At 32.0% G+C, this 16,430-nt stretch overlaps 1 non-coding gene across 1 annotated transcript; it reads right to left on the bottom strand.

Annotated features, from left to right (window-relative positions):
* Nucleotides 1–14,551: 14,551 nt before the first annotated feature.
* LOC126032967 (U1 spliceosomal RNA) lies at nt 14,552–14,715 on the bottom strand. The gene has a single exon (XR_007504125.1). It is a non-coding gene; the product is annotated as a U1 spliceosomal RNA (small nuclear RNA).
* Between the last annotated feature and the right edge of the window lie 1,715 nt (nt 14,716–16,430).

Raw genomic sequence — 16,430 nt, 5'->3', positions numbered from 1 at the left:
GCTCAGGGTTTACCCTTCTGTGCTCAGGGATTGTTGCCAGTGGTGCTCTGGGGGCCATATGGAGTTCTGAGGTCAGGAATACTCTAATTATGTTCTTTCAATCTATCTTTCTTTCCAATGAGTGGAAAATAAGAATATTATCTCATAAAATAATCTTCATATTTTGACAAAATAATATTTCTCTAAAATAAGAACATCATTATCCATGGCTCTGGTTATCATTTATTATAATAAAATAGATTTTACAGATTTGAATACCTATTGCATACTTTCTCAAAAGATTGACTTAACACATACATTCATATAGTTAGTATTAGCAATCAAAGTAATCTGATTAAATCACAGATTTATTCACAGATAAACTACATTATCTTCAGTAAAAGAAAATAGCTACACTTATATTATATTACCAGAAACAATAATGCATTTCCACACTAAAATTAGTGTTGAGCATTTTATGCCCTTAATAAAAAAAATGATTTTGTTGAGTTCACATATATTGTTGATCAGAATGTGTATTTTACTGTTAGGTATCAGAGCTGTTATGATAATATGTTAAGCCATACTATGAGATGACCTGAATTTATTAAAAACAGTTTTCTCTGTTTCTAAGAATTAAATTAGTTATTGTGTATTTTGAACTTTGTAAAAATATTTATAAGGTGATTCTCTGTAAGATTACGTGACATGCTTTGCTAATGTTTTATTTACCATGGATTGTGTAGGAAGCATAAAATACCTAAATAGGCATATATTTAAAGCTAACAATAAAATATTTAAAATAACATGAGACTTTAGAAAAAGTACATAAGTTAATGATTAGAAAAATGTAACAAATTCATATGAGATAACTGCTTGTAAAACAGTTATATGTTTACAATAAACTACTGCCATTCAACGAAATAAAATTTGTGTTAGATGGAATCATAAATATTTATTAAAATTCAAGAACAATAAAAATATTGTTAGGATTAGAGAGTTTTCAGGTCTAAAACATTTGCCTTTTGTGTGGCTGATACCAGTCCAATCCCTAGCACAAACATATCAATCCCCAAGCACTGCTTAGAGTGATCCCTCTGCACTGAGCCAGGAGTAAGCCATGAGCAATACCAAGCATAGCCCCCAAATCTAGTATGTATATATCTATATATGGTACATATAGATATATACAGATATAGATATATGCATATAGATATATACATAGATATGTGCAATTATACTTATAGTCATTAAAACATATAGGACATAGTTATGCTTTCAATACTTTGATCTCTGATTTATAGATATTACCTTTCAGTTAGTACAGAGTGTACTTTGCAAATTTTGTCTTCCATATGGATAGAGGTCACCAGAGTTCCACTATTGATTGTGAAAGAATAAAAGCAAGGAGTCCATTTTCTTTCTTTTTCTTTACTGAAGTGATTTAACTATTTTTCACTGTGCATTTGTTAATTTGCTCTGAATTACTGTACTTGCTCTCTTTTCACCAAGCTCATTTGCCTTCCTAACTGAGAACAGCACATAGACAATAATACTATGGTCCCATTAGTTCAGATGGCAGGTGGGCTTTAGTACTGAATCCAAATGGTAATAAGTAGCATAATTGAGAAAGATCAGTAGGAGCAAAAGTAAAGGGAAGAGAAAAGAGAACAGAACATTTATCCTATTTAAAAGGAAGTATTATGATTAAAGAAAATATGAGACTTATTCTTTAATGCTATCTTTCACAAGTAGAGAAACTCCAACCTAATGAAAAACATATTATTCTGAGAGTTGGAATAACTTGTCTCAAAAACCAAGAACTTATTTTCTTATAAAAAAAAAAACACATATCACTAGTGTTCCTGCAATAATCTTAGCAGTAATTAGTGGAAATTTGCATAGAGAACACTGGTTATTAGCATTAGTGTGTGATTTTGTTATTGGTGTTGTTAAGGAGAAACTAGAACTTTTTAATTTCATCTTTGCTTAATGAGAAAACTTATTCCCAAGTTTACTTGTTCACTATTTAGGCATTGCGCCTACAACTATGTCACTGCTCCAAAAACAAGGTGTTGGCCCGGATGGTACTCACAGTAGGGGCTACACAGCTCATTCATTTCTTTCATGCTTCCTCCTCACCCTGGGTTACATGGTCACAAGAGACAATGCACCCTTTGGACCACTTGTGCTTTATGAATTGTAAATCCCAAAACAAGGAGAGACAGCTTGACTGAACCCAAATTGTTACAATAGATGGTAATGAATGTCCTTCTTTAGCAGGATAATGGAACCCCTGCTTATTGGCAGTCGTTCAACCCCTATCTATCTCATCCATTTTCCCTCTTGGCCTTCACCCTAATCCAGAATTTGCACATCCCCAGCTGCTTTTTAAGTAGTCTCATTAGCAGTGCACCATTGGATAGTTCCCATGACAGTCATCCAATGGGATGAAAGTGACAAGGGGCCAGAGGGTGCAACTGATAGGCAGTCGTGCGATGAAGTATGAGACAAGAGTAAATGAAGAAGGCTTTTGAGAGTATGGGAAGAGACCGAAAAGTTAAGGAAATTCATGCACACATTAATTTTGTTGTTCAGTTTTGTTCCCATCAACTTTGGTGGAGGAAGGAAGAAAAATTTCCTTTTGATGAAGAATGCACTTGTTATGAAATACTGATTCAATATTAAAATAATCTATTTTAAGCATAAAATGTATATATTTAACCATGAAACACATCATTCTCATTAATATCTCCACACAATTCTTATAATGAAGGCACAAATTCAGACTTATACTGTGTTTAATTCATTTTAAGATTTTAAAAAAGTCAATATCGTGAGAAATTCAGATAAATTTGTTATTTTATTTGTTTTTATTTCTGTCATAAAACTATTTTGTACTTTAATAAATTTTAATAGAAATTAATTTTAAAGTAAATACTTAGTGAACTCTCATTATGCAACTGAAAATGTTTTCATTGTATATTCGTATTAACTTTGCAACACTGAAATTGCTCAATTATTTTAAAAACTCATATAATTCCCCATTTAACTCAGTACTTAAGATACTGAGTCCACAAGATAAGTTTGTTTAATAATTTTATTTATGCTGATACTACTTGTTCATTGTCAGTTTCATTTAGCTTAAAGTACTTCTCTTAATAATCATAAAATATTCAATGTCACACATTGGCTTTCAAACACTGTATTTTCCAGTGTATAAGATGACTTTTGAAACAAAAAAAAAGTCAACTGAAAATCGGGGGTCGTCTTATATACCGAGGGTATCCCGAAAAATGTTCCAATATGCCGCTAAATGAAAATTGTCTGAATATTGCCACAAAACGAATTTTCCAACTGGATCCTGCACCAATCACTGCAAGGCTGCTCGGACTGCTTCTCTAACTCAGCCAATCCAAGCAGGTTTTTGACGCATGCAAATTAGACAATGTTCTGTACCGAATCTACACTGTCAAAAGCCTGCTCAGATTGGCCAGAGTCAGAGAGGAAGTCTATTACAGACTATTACAGTCTATTACAGACTATTACAGTCTATTACCTTTAAACCTTTGCTTGTTGTGATTGGCTCACTGTGGTACATACAGTTGCAGCATAGGAACGTTCTGTCTGATACAGAAAATATAGGCCTAAACCTATGTTTTAACTGCAAAATTAGGGGGTCATCTTATACGCCAGAAAATACGGTATTTAAATGCTCAAAAGCATTTTATTCACCCATTAAAATATCTATAATGAGTTAAATATGGTTCTAGAAATCCCAAACATTTGAAAATTCATCCAGTATATTTATTCTAAAAGCTTTTCGGCTGGTGGAAAATAATCATGTGTTGGCCATATAGTAGCATATGATAAACGTGATAGAATCCACTTGGCCAATAATGACATGGAAGTCCACCAGAAGAGAGCTGTAGAGTCGGAAAGGCTATATCAGAAGGTGCATAGTAACTAAAATTTAATAGTTATAGATTATCTAGTTGAAAGTAAGATAAGGAGTGTGGAAAGTTATGTCAGGAAAATATTTAAAATCTCTCAGTATCACCAGGGAAGCCATCCCGAAACATCCAGACTTGTCTGTAACATCACCTGGAAGTAATCCTCTACCACGGAAGACCCTACACTGCTCAGACATCGACCTGCTCAAAAGAGACTTCCCTTAACAACTGAGAAGAATTAACAACAACAACGACCTGCTTACAGGACAGGGCTCCCTGCATTGCCCTTTGATTGTGAGGTGAAAGGAGAGGACGCTCCACATCCTGACTTCAATGTAGGATATGCAGATTACAGGATCTTTAATACAGAAACATGATACCAACAACAGAGAATGTGTGAAAAATAAAAGTGTGTTGGCACTACAGACAATGTCTTGGATTGGATGATCTAGCTTGCCTGGAGCCTAGAGTTGGTCTTGTGCCAGGAAACTTCAGGGGTCGGGTCTCTTTGTATTTAGACCAAGGTTATTCCTTTCCATGCCCCTCATATTTTGGTGGGCCTATGCAAACAACAATTGCCACTCTAACTCCATTTTTACTGTGCTCCTTTAGCTCTAATCCTTAAAAAGCACCCACTTAAAATTTGAGGTTAACTTAAGCTAATATGCATGTACATGGAAATGTAGAAAAATACTATGCCTGTAATGTTTAAGGAGTTACATAAGTTTTATGGCTTTAGATTGCCTTGTGTGCTGTTAAGAAATATTATAATGTGTTACAATCTGGGGACTTGAGGGACAAAGTAATTGTACATGGATTCTGTCTTATTTATCTTAATGTTCCTGGCTGAAATTTCAAAGTTAAGATATCAGCAAGGGGACTTCTGAGAATTATGTTATGGGTGATTGTTCTTCCACTGTAACTTTACCTTGTCCTCTTTCTTTGCATCTTTGTTCTCATAATTAAAAATAAAAAATTTTAAAAAAAAGGTAAAACAAGTTCAAACACAGATTTTTAGAAACAAATTCTAGGAATTAAAAAAAAAATCTCTCAGTATCACCCAGAGCATGATTTAGAAAAATGGAACATAATAATTGAGATGATACCATAAAGAGAGCATAAATTAGAGGTTCTCAAACCAGTTTAACATGTTTGAAGAAATAGTATAGGGTCTAAGAAGTATGCATTGACTTTGGCCATCCCCTGTTTAATCTTTGATACCATATGCTTCGATAAGCTTAGCTGAGTGTAGCACTAGAGATGTTGAACAACACCAGGTTTGGCCATAAAGGTATAAGATTTCTAGTCAGGACTCACTAGTTTTCTGAGAATCTCTTGAGAGAGCACCTATCCCATCAAGCGAATACAAACCTTTCTTAAGATAGAATATTATGTACAGGAAAATAATTACAATTTTATATAAGTATAAATATAGAATCTCTCCTACATTAAAAGCTAAATGATTATGGAGCAAGAATCACCATTTATAAGTCAAGTCAGCTCTAAAGATGCAACAACTAGATAGATATGATTCAATTTGATGTTGTTTAATAATTTAATTCCATCATACTCCCTAGCCTTTGCTATATGCTTATTTTTTTAAACCATACTGACCATGTTTTCTTGCAAGTTTTTCAGGAGGAGAAACATGACTATTTCTATATGAACAAAATCCCAGTTACAGCTTTTTACAGCAATAAAAGTAATAAATTTCTATTTGCAGTCTCTGGATCCGATCTCCTTCCTTGCTCATATATATTGCAATTAAGAAAATAGTACAGATGAAGATTCAGCAATCCTTCAGAGATGACCTGTCTTCGTCTGAATTTTGCAGCAAAGATGTGAGGAAACCAGGGATTTTGTTTTCCTGTTGTTTGTTTGTTTTCCTGTTTTAAAGTTTCACTGCTATGACACGGCAAGCTGATGTGCTAGAATTCTAAAACTAAATGTCAAGGAAATATAGTAATACATAAACAATATGAAATATGAGATATTTTTAAAGCAAATTGTTAATCCGATTTTATATTGCCACCTTTGTCTACTGCTGTCTATATTTGAAATTATATGATAAATTGAATTTCTTTAGAATACATTGTGGATATTAGATTAAGTATTTGATGACTATGTAAAAATTAATTTTAATACTTTTCTATCCTATCTAAAATATTATCTTTTATTTCTAGTTCAACTTCTACTGTGCCATTGAAGTCTTCTTTACAAATTTACTATAAAATAGGTCTCTATGTCTATAAACACTCTTATTTTTTTAAATACTTATTGCTTTTACTGAGTTTATCTGCACATCTTCACTACAGAAATTTTATTTTAAACTGTCTTATTGCTTTCACAACTTATTGCAAAATTGATTTTTATATATGATGAATAAATACTATCTTATTGAAAAGGTCATGTGTAAAATAAAGTTTTGTGGAACTTGAATATTTCATAAGTTATTCAGGCAAAATATTGGTAGTCTTTTCAAAAAGATATGATTTTGCAAATTGTAAGCAGAAATGAGTAATTTATTTTCATTTAATCCTTTGACTCCTAAAGAGTCTTTACACACAAATATCTGACTTGAATTTTTTGTGGGGAGTGGGTATTCATTTTGGCATTATACTTTACAGTTTTCAGGGATTCTTACTGATCTTGTGCTCAAGAGTGTCCTCTGGCCGTGCTGAGTGATCATTAACTGTGCAAAGGATCAAACAAGGGTCAGCTGCATACAAACCAATGCCTTACCTCCTTTATGTCTCCCTAGCCCCTGATGTGAACATTTTTTAAGTAGACTGCCTTATTTAGTATGCTGACTGATTCCCATTAAACATTATCACTAATTTCCATATTCTTCCATATTAAACCAGGACCAGTTACATTCAAGAGTTTCCCAAATTGTATTTTTTCTATAATATACATGCGTACAGTTGGAAATATTTGCTGACTCAAGGTCTCTAGAGAATAATAAACTGGCAATATTGATACTATATTTTAGGTATTGCAAACTCATTTTAAGAAAGGAATTTGCTTCCATAGGGTAAAAACAATGACAAGCAGTGCATTTTCTTTTCTAAAAACATACTGACTTTTAGAATAAATATGGTTATCTGCTTTGGGCTATCTGCTGACTTTAAAAGACTAATAAAAGTTCGAAGAAACTAATATTTAAAATGTATTAAACCACATTATATTCGTTATTTTAAATTTCTCTATAATTAACTAATACTACATTTTAAAACACAAAGTATAATACAATATTATTTTATATATTTTTCCAATGACAAATGTTTGAGTTTCAAACTACATAAAATCACTTGTCTGACACAACGTATTGTAATGGACAATAAGAAGACAAGTGGGTATAATATAATCTCCAGCTTCAAAAATATAATTGAGTAAAAGAAAAAAAGGTTCTTTCAAGCAACCATTTTATGAAAGTAAGGAGATGAAATCAATAGCTATACAATATAATTAGGCAAAAAGTGAAAATTTAAAAATAAACAATTATACATTTTTCTTGAGTTCTGAATATGGATTCCTTCAAATAGTTAAAGTAGTAGCAAACACAATTCCCAAAGAACGCTGCATTTAAGGACTGAAATAAATGAATAATCTTGCTGTATTGTAATTGTTTAGTACAGAATTGCTGTAATAAAAAACATTGATTTCAGGGAAATATGTAATTTGTAAGTAAATCTCATCTTCTATTGCAAAAATTTTATATTTTAAAATGAGCATTAAGAAGCCCCTTCCCTCTACAATATGATGTCAAAACCAAACCCAGGGCCTCTCATATGCAAGGCAAGTAGTTCAAAAAGTAACTTTGAGATTTCAAAGATAAATTCAACCTTAATATTAAGAGTGTTAATAGTAAAAACGTTTGACAGCATAGGAAAATATAGACAATGTCTTTCATTTAATATTTTCTATATAATATATTTTTCTAATAAATTCAGAAAAGTTTGTTCAAATAATTAAACAATTCTATGACATATAAATATTTATTTCACTGGTTAAGTAAAGAAATAATTTTATTTAAAAATGTAAAGGTCTATGTTTCAAACAAGAGCTACTTAATCGCTAATATGAGGTTCTATCAATATACTAAAATAATAACCTCTACATATCAATGATACATCTTACAGAGCAGATATGGCCGAATTATTTTAAGACCAAAGGAAAATGACTACGTGTGAGTGGCCAACTAAAGTATCAAAGGAGGACTAGCTTTCAATTAATTTGATGGACACAGAATGGGCTTAAGTCTACTAAAGAGGATTCTATTCAATTTATCAGCCATACAAGAAAAACTGGACAATAAAAATACTACTAAATATGGGGCCGGAGAGATAGCATGGAGGTAAGGTGTTTGCCTTTCATGCAGAAGGTCATCAGTTCGAATCCCGGCGTCCCATATGGTACCCCGTGCCTGCCAGGAGCAATTTCTGAGCATGGAGCCAGAAGTATCCCCTGAGCACTGCTGGGTGTGACCCCCCCCCAAAAATACTACTAAATAAAACTCAAAACAAGGTAGATGTATATTCCTCTCAGATTTTGTAACATTTGATTCACAGTTGTCTCCATGCCACATTATTATATTTAGGAATCATCAATTGATGTCTATGGCAATTTGGTCCAAATTTTCTTGAGAATGATTTGTATTAAATTCTGTACGTGATAGTCCTTAATGTGTTGTTGATGCTTACATTCATTATTTGATTTTTGAGCAACACTCACTTTTTCTCAGGGCATGTACTTAGATATCCCACTTGGGCTCAGGGGACCATATGGTTTATAAGGTATTTAACCCAGGTTGGTTGTTGGCAAGGCATGCATCTTATCTTCTGTACTATCTTTTTGGCCACTGTTTGCATTCACTTTTACTTTTGTGTCCAGTGATGGTGTGGTTCAAGGAACTACAGATTAAATACTTTGTTGCTTGGTTTTCTAATTCACATTTAAATATATTTATTATGCATATAAATATAATAAAAAATCAACTTTAGGGGTCATAATGATAGCACAGCAAGTGGGGAGGTTGCCTAGCACGTGACCAACTGGGGAATCCATCCTCAGCATCCAATAAGGTACTCCAGTAAGTGATTTCAAAGAGAGAGCGTTGAATAACCTTTGAGCACTGGATGTGGCCTCAAAACAAACAAAAAAACCTCACCTTCAGTATACTATTTTATGTAGCTGAAATGTATTCAGTGTAAGTAGGCAAGTGCAATAAACAATGAAAGACAGTACTATATATTGAAGTATAAAGTAGAATAGAAAATCATTTCATTCAAGATTTAACATGCAATAGTACAGCTATAGGGCATTTGCCTTGCATGTGGCAGACACAGGATGGACGGTGGTTCGATTCCCACATCCCATATGGGCCCCTGAGCCTGCCAGGAGTGATTTCTGAGCACAGAGCTAGGAGTAACCGCTGAGCACCCTAGGTTGTGCCCCCCGCCTCCCAAAAAAGGTGATTTTTGTTTGTTTTTGGGGAATACCCATTAGCACTCAAGGGTTCCTCCTGGCTCCAAGCTCAGAAATCGCTCCTGGCAGGCTCGGGGACCACATAGAATGCCAGGATTCGAATCACAGTCCCTCCACATGCAAGGCAAACGCTCTACCTTCATGCTATGTCTCCGCCCCTCCCCCCAAAAAAAGATTTAACTTAAAAACATTACTGCCTATACTATTAAAATAAATTACATGAAACTATCAGTGATTAACTGAGAAGGTTCATATGTTTATAATTCTCTCATTTAATGGAATTTTTAGTTTCTTGCATTTAAATTATTTTCTTAGTTTTAAACTACATTTAAGTTTATATTCTAATTACATAGGCCAACATATATTAATAATTATTAATTTATGCGAAACTTATCTTCATCTAAGATTTAGGGGGAAAGGCAATTGCATGTTCTTCCTAGTAGATAATACTGAATCTTCCAAACTCATGAATATTTTTTTCTTTTCTTACATTCATTACATACCTCTTCTGGTTCTATTTCAAGTAGATATCTGACTTCAACTTACGGTGAATAGATTCAAACTTCAAATATCTTGAAATTGCCATGTGTATTGTAATTTTGTGCAGAGTTGAGGAACATTTCCAGTACCAATCTTTTCTTTATTATCATTTTCTTTCTTTGAATAGAGTTTCCACTGAATTGTAAAGAAACCCCATGCACTGAACGTTATAGGGCACCAAAAGGAGGCTTGTGCCTAACGATCTATACAGACATATAATCAAGTAGTAATTGTAAACCTAGCTGATATGTGACTGGAGTACAGTGTTAATGAAATTTCACAGCAGTTCTGGTAAGATGGTGATGGTTATTAAAGCTGACCCCCTTCAGCAAAGTAAATTGCCTTAGGTTTTAATTTTATTTTGACAGGATCCTTTATTACTTTTTCTGAAATCAATATTGACACACACAGCACACTGTAGAAAAAGCTAAACAATGCAGTACTCTCAGCAGTGGAAATCTGAACAACAGGTGGTTTATATTTTGAGTTGCTACATATTTCATCTACTGCTCAAAAATTATATGTGACACATTGAAAAAATGCTATGCACATATTACTGCCATTAAGTGTATTTAACATAAGCTCCAACTTAATACCCAATAAATATAAAAGTCAGTATGATCTGTCATCACTTTTGAAGACTTATTTAAAATGAATTATTAAGGGTAACTACAAGTTCAAAAGCATTTATATATACTAATTTAATTTCTAAATGCGGTGGTAATAATGAATATAGACCATAATTTTTAAGTAATTATGAAGTAAAATACTGAGAATAGAATAAAATTAAATATACACTTATTATTTTAATTTATTATGATTAATGTTGCATTTAAAAGTGAAAAATTTAAGTTTTTTCTTTAAATTAGTAATGGCTTCATAGTTAAGTGACAAAAGAACCAGTACTCATGATTTCAGGCAAGTATGCATTTTTCATTATAACCATTGAAATTTAAAATCGAACATTCTAACAAGTAAAATGAATAACTTCAGCAATGAGAATAGTCTTGTATATTGAGTGTATATATTACATACATAAGTATGTATCTATATATTACAAATAAATTAAACCCAGGTGTATTCTGCTTTTCCTATTAATATTTTCAATATAACTTATTTTACTGAAGTGAGAGTTTTTTTAAAATATTTTGAACTTCAGATCAAATTATTGCTAATATAGGCACTTTTCTGTAATTTTTACAATAGAAAAACCTGTTGCTTTTATTACTGAATATCATAGGACTAAATCCCTCTGATCATCAGATAAATTGTTTCAATATCTCCAAATAGTTGTCACCACCACTTTTTTTTCAACTTGATTTTTAAGAATCCATTTGTCTGTAATCATTGCTTCTGACTTTTTCAACAGGTATAGCACCTTCAAAATGCTTACTTACCAATAAATAGTCTTATTCAATTTTGAGTACTAAATTCCATTCTAAATCACTCTAAACTGGTTTATTGTTTACTCATTAATTCCATAAAGATTTAAGCCATGGAGTAATATTAATTTTCCTTTACTTTTGTTTTATTTATTTGTTTTATGGCTGCTACTTCTATATTGCCTATAGGTATAAAGGCATATAGGCTACATAGAATATTCAAACTTCTCTCATGTTTTTTTTTTTTTGATTGACTTTTCATAGTTTTTTCCCTGCTCTTTCTGGCTCTATATTTTCTACATTACTTTCATTTCAGTAATATCAAACTTCTACTTCATCTTAAATTAGACACTGATATTTTCCCAATAATTTTAGTATATAATTTCAAGTGAAAATAACCACAGTGGCCATAAATTTTCCCTTAAGAATAGGCTTTTGTTTTGATGGAAAATATAACACAAGCTACCAGGTATTCAGGGACTCGTGATTAATCACATGGATCTTATGTAACCAATATATTAAAATTAATCCTAGAAAATTGAAATTATGCAAGAAAATAGAAAATTGATTGCATTGTCAAAATCTATATTGATTAGCCTGATTTTAGGGCAGTAGGCAAATATATAAATTATAGTATACATAAAATTCTTTGTTTTCTATAAAAGCATAACCAAAAATCTGGACACTGTAACACTGCCTTTATGTTTATGCTCACTAAGCAATGTTCCATAATTATTTAAGTACAGTTTCAGTATTTTCATGTATGCAACATTGCTGAGCCATTAGAAACCCAGCATTATTGTGTTCTTTTTCAATTACCTGAACATCCCTTGGGTCCAAGAGGATGAATAAGTTTTCAAAGATTGCTGACTCTTTTTACACTATTAGAAAAGATTGTTGTCTACATTTTTCACTACATAAACCTATTTTTACTGGCGTTTGTTTGATGACTTTAAGCTTTTTATAAGGTTAATTAATAAAGGACTTAAAACAATTAAAATATAATTGACAGAAGTTGCCTTTCTCATTTTATTTAGTACTTCATATACAAAATTAAGATCATTACAATATGTCTGTGTTATCTAAATAAATATTTTTGGGTTCTTACACTGACAGTGAAAATATCTTTACCCATTCCAGTAAGAACATTCAAAGAACAAATAAGTTTAAATTGCAGCATGAGGCATTTAAATTTGAAAAATATCGACAATAAGCTAAAAAATAAGCTTTCTTTGTCTTTCTAATCTGATGAATATTCTGTACTGTGTATTTTACTTCAGCTGCTAAAATTTAATTGGTCTTAGTCTCAAGTTCGGAACATGAAAAAAACAACTCTTAATTTTAGTCTTTATTCTGATGTAGTATATTTTTATAAAAAAATAAACAATTTAATATCTTAGCTATTTTTGAATGGACAATTTAAATATATTATTTTTAGTGAAAATTTAAAAATGAGTGGAGATAATTAAATGCACCATTCTCTCTAGTATTTATTATAAAGCAGCATTGCTTAGTATGTATCATATCAGACATTTTTCTCAGCATTTTAGGCATTACTTAATGGTTTTAACAGTCCATTTGGCTAAACTTCATTAAACTACTTTGTACATTAAAAATAACTTGGAATAGATTGATGCCATATTTAACTCTACCTGATAGCAAAATAACAAGATATCATTTAAAACAAAGTATTATGAGTTGTGGATATAGTTTTAGTTTAGTTTATAATATAGTTTATCTTGAAATGAAGGTTCCCTTGATGCTTTTAACTTAGCAGATAAAATATTATCATGTATTTCTGTCTTATATGTGACAGTTATCAATTGCTACTGATGCAATGATGACTAATATATAGTGATCTTGAAAGACTGTTTCCATGCATACCTCTGAACTTTATAAATATATGGCACCCAATACTAATATATGATTTATATGTAATATATATGTTCTTCCTCTTTCTTATTAATAACCACTATATTATTTAAATATAAATGGTTTCTTGCTAATGTAAACTATTTATATAATCCGCTCAGATAAATGTGACCATGCAATGGAAATTGGGCTTTAAAATTCAAAGAAAAATTACTGGTTAAAATCTTATCAAAATTATTTTAAAGAATAAATTTATTAGATGCAAGAGATAGAACATTAGATAAGACTTGAATGCTGCCTACCCAAGTTTAGCCTGACATAGCAAATTAGTCTCCCAGTGCTGCCAAGAGTTATCATTGAGCTCAGAGCCAGAAAAAAAAACAAAAAACAAAAAACTCTGAGCATAGCTGGCTATGGTTCAATATTTATTTATTTATTGATTGATTGATTGATTTTGGAGATTTTGGGGGCCACATCTGGAGGCACTCAGAGATTACTCCTGGTTCTGCAATCAGAAATCACTCCTGGCAGGCTCATGGGATAATATGAGATTCCGGGAATCAAACCAGGTCCATCCCAGGTTGGCCACGTACAAGGCAAAAGCCCTGCTGCTGTGCTCTCTGCTCCCATATGGTTTAAAAATCACAGAATGGGTTTATTGACTTATCAGTATAGACACTTTCCCTTTTGTATTTTCTTTTTTAAAGTCTAAGATACAATTATAGTAGTTGGAACATCAATTTCTCACATGATAGTTTCCTTTAGAAATTGAGGAACAGGTTTTGGAGAGATACTACAGACATTATTATTGTTTGGTGTGCAGGGGTTAATACAATTTTCTTTCTCAATATTACATATCCCCCCCACACACACACACATATTCAACATTGCCAAGAGTGATCCAGGAGTGCAGAGTAAGGATTAAGTCTTGAGAACAATGGGTGTGGCTACAAAACAAAGCAAAATAAAAGGGCACAGAAACCTATATAGGAGTAATCTGAGTCCCAGGAATAAAATATGGAGTTTTTGGCACTACAGATTTCTATTCACTTCTGTTATATCATTGACAGGTTTATTTTCTCAAATAAACTTCAAAATCTTAGTGACTTAATTTTACATATGTGTCCATTTCATCTGTAAATAGTATTCTAATTGCAGATTTTTTTTTCTATTTTCTATTTTTCGCCCCTGGCTTGGGGGGACCATTTGGGACGCTGGGGATTGAACCGAGGTCCGTTCTACCCTAGCGCTTGCAAGTCACCTTACCTCTAGCACCACCTTCCCGGCCTCTAATTTTTATTCTTACTAGAAAATTAGTCTTTCAAATTTTTTTTCCCCCAGGGGAGAGTGCGAACGCAGTCCCCCACTACCACAAATTATGCAGTCGAGTTTCCCACATTTGGGGAAATCGCAGGGGTCAGCACACCCGGAGTGCAATGGGTGAGCCTCGCCCTGGGGAAACCACCTTCGTGATCATGGTATCTCCCCTGCCAGGTAAGTATAGTCTTTCAAATTTTTAACACTGTGTATGATATTAACTGTGGGCTAGTCATATATGGGCTTTTAATACACTGAGGTATCTTTTTTATTGACAGTTTATATCATGAATTGGTGTTGATTCCTGTCAAATTATTTTTACTTTTGGTGAAATAATTTTATGGTATTTATAACTTATATTTTATTTATTATTATATGATATTGATTTGCAGATATTGAACTGTGTGCTTGGATAGAAGAAATCTAATTTGTTCATGATGTATAATCCTTTGAGTCTATCTATTTCTAAATATGGTTTGCCAATAATTGGTATTTTTCATTTGAGTTCATGCAAAAATATTGTACTACAGTTGAGTAGTTGTTATTTTAGCTTATTAGCATTGCTTTAATAACATCAGGATCATAATTGTTAGTGTTTTGGGAGCCCTATGGTGTTGGGGGTTAAATTTATAGCCTCATATATTCAAGCATCACAGCTTTGAGATATCTACCTACAATATATGCCATAATTTTCTGATTGGTTTTGGTAACTATCAGATTTTGACAGACTAATCAAGATTTTGGTATGTTCTCTTTATTTAAAAAATTTAGGAGAATTTGATTTCAATTTTTTAAAATATTTCATAGAATATTCTAGAGGAGTCATCTCATCATAGAACTTTATTTGTTGGGAGTTGTAACTGCTAAGTAAATTCTTTAAATAGCATTTTTTTCTTCTTAAATGTTATATTTCTCCCTGACTTATTCTGCAGTTTACATAGTTTTAGAAATTTATTCATTTGCCCTGACTCCCTAGAGACAGCTTATGTGTCTTCCATTTTTTGATACATTTAGTTCTATCAATTATAAGATTTTCTTTATAATTTCTATTTTTTTATTTTGTACCCTCTCTCTTGAATCTGGCTAAATATATGTCTTTTTAACAAGTTTTGAGATTTTTTTTTTTTGTCTTTTGAATTCTTATTTTACCTAATTCTATTCTGGCCTTTATTTCTTTCCATTTACTTTTGGCTTTGTTTTCTTTATCTTGTTCCTTGAGGCATAAAATTAGTTTGTTCATTTGAGAATTTTCTTATTTCATAAAGCAGGTAAAGAACCTCCCTCTAAATCCTTCACCTTTTTCATTATTGTTACAAATTCTAGTACATTCCTTATTCCTCTATCTCCTCTACCCACTACTTGGCACTCTAACTTTCAGTTCCTAGATGTAGGCCAAAAATTTGTCATTATACAACACTGTTTATTCTATATTTTTGTGTTTTTCTGTATGCCACATAAGTGTGAGAGTATCTGGTGTTTTCCCTCTTGGTCTTATTATACTCAATATGGTATCTTGTTTTCTTTGTATTATTTTATCAAATTATATTTTTGTTTAAAATTGTATTTCATTCATTGGTTGTTTTTAATATTGTGAATTTAAAATTTTATTCTGTAATTTAACATTTTAAGCACAAATGTGATAAAATGATAGAAATAACATATTTAGAATAGTGCTAAAATAAATTATTTTCTAGCTTTAGAGAAATACAGTTAATATATAATCTTTCTATTGAATTAAATAATTAATTTGTGTTTTTTTTGGAGGGGTTACACCTGGTAGTTCTAAGGACCTAAACCCGACCTTGTGGTCAAGGATTACTCTTTGTGTGGTTCAGGAGTGTAAGGGTACATCTCCAAGGTGACTGTTTTTAAGACAAGTGCCTTGACTTCTGTAATATTT

The sequence above is a fragment of the Suncus etruscus genome, chromosome 16 (genome assembly GCF_024139225.1).
Source record: "Suncus etruscus isolate mSunEtr1 chromosome 16, mSunEtr1.pri.cur, whole genome shotgun sequence".
In the NCBI taxonomy this organism is placed as follows: domain Eukaryota; kingdom Metazoa; phylum Chordata; class Mammalia; order Eulipotyphla; family Soricidae; genus Suncus; species Suncus etruscus.
The sequence above is the reverse complement of the archived record's forward strand: the minus strand, read 5'-3'. Positions and strand labels throughout refer to the sequence as shown.